The sequence below is a fragment of the Pinus tabuliformis genome, chromosome 4_2 (genome assembly GCF_031772625.1).
Source record: "Pinus tabuliformis cultivar Carrire ecotype Pingquan chromosome 4_2, CPIR1, whole genome shotgun sequence".
Lineage (NCBI taxonomy): Eukaryota > Viridiplantae > Streptophyta > Pinopsida > Pinales > Pinaceae > Pinus > Pinus tabuliformis.
Window position 1 is genome coordinate 350639602 of NC_142304.1, and position 1531 is coordinate 350641132.

The 1531-nt window shown below is 45.5% G+C and overlaps 1 pseudogene; it reads left to right on the forward strand.

Moving 5' to 3' along the window:
- The first annotated feature begins 303 nt into the window (after nt 1–303).
- On the forward strand, nt 304–991 carry LOC149169354 (mitogen-activated protein kinase kinase 9 pseudogene; annotated as a pseudogene).
- The last annotated feature ends 540 nt before the right edge of the window (nt 992–1531 follow it).

Here is a 1531-nt window from a genome sequence, read left to right on the forward strand (position 1 = left end):
TTAGTTTTTGTAGCATCGGATGTGTTCTAGCCACGAAATTTGGTGGTGAGGCTAGAATGCCTGAGATCTCCAAAACCCAAAAATTGTTTCTTGGAAATCCACCTAGAGATGACTTAATTATATTATTAACCTATTTTTACGCCGTAAGGCGTTCCCTCTGAGAGGAACTCCCCTCTGTGCCGCGGTGTCTCGTTATGGGCCCTTAGATCGATTGTTAGACGATGGAATAAACTCCAGCCATTAGATCATCGGCCTTTTTAGAAACCAAGCGTCTACGAAGAGAGGCCAAGCGTCTGTGGATGGATGAGAGAGGACAGCAATCTGAGGCGCCTCGATCCCCCATACGTGGTCAAGTGCCATGGCGTCTACGACCGGGTTGGGGAGATCCAGTTTGTGCTGGAATACATGGACGGGGGCTCACTCGACAAGTGTGGGCGCCGGTTGTCGGAACAGGCAGGTCCTGCACAGCCTCAAGTATCTCCACGCCAACAAGATCGTGCACAGAGACATCAAGCCTTCCAATCTTTTGCTCAACAGCAGGCGCCAGGTCAAGATCGCGAATTTCGGCCTGAGTCGGATTATGTCGAAGTCGCTCGATCCCTGCAATTCCTGCGTAGGGACCTTCGCCTACATGAGCCCCGAGAGAATCGACCCCGATATGAACGATGGGCGCTACGATGGGTACGCCGGCGATATCTGGAGCCTTGAGCTGAGCCTCCTGGAATGCTACGTCGGGCCATTGCCCTTTCTGCCACCATGCATCCACCCGGACTGGCCAACGTTCATGTGCCTTACACGCTACGGGGAACCGCCCACGCCACCGCCCTCTGCTTCTCCAGAGTTCCAGAGCTTCATCCGCTGTTGCTTGCAGAAGGATGCCGGGTTGCGCTGGACAGCGTCTCAGCTACTTAGCCATCCGTTCGTCTCACAGGCAGGTGCCTCATCTGCTTATACTCCTAAAGTCGCTGAGCCACCAAAAACTGGTTATTAGTTAGTTGCATATTTTGCTTCAATTTTATTTGGCTTTGCATCTTTAAACATTGAATGATTGTTTAGAGCCATGAATTCCTGTGGTTCCCATGGTTTAAAAGTCTTTCTGTCGTGTGCTCCAATGTGTAAATATATCCACCAGTTTTATGCATTGCAGAGTTTGGGAACCATTTGAGCCAAATCTCTAGAATTATGTTATTGATAACTATGCTGAACCCTAACGTTAGATTTATTAACTCTTACCTTATTTGAGGTCTGACGTGACATATATTTCATTTTCAGTATTCGAGGAAATAGTGACATATATTGCATTTTCAGTATTCGAGGAAAGAAAGACTGATAGATGGGAAGAGAAGAATTCATATGTGCTAGTTTTTTTTTCAACTTCTTAACCTCTTTTATTACTCTTTATTTTCATTTTCATTGTTTTGATTGAATATTTTAAGCTTATGCAAAGATGGGCACGGGTTGACTGAGTTATTTGGAATTTTTATTTTTTAAAATTTTGGATATTTAATTTTAGTTGGTTGTTATGTAATTG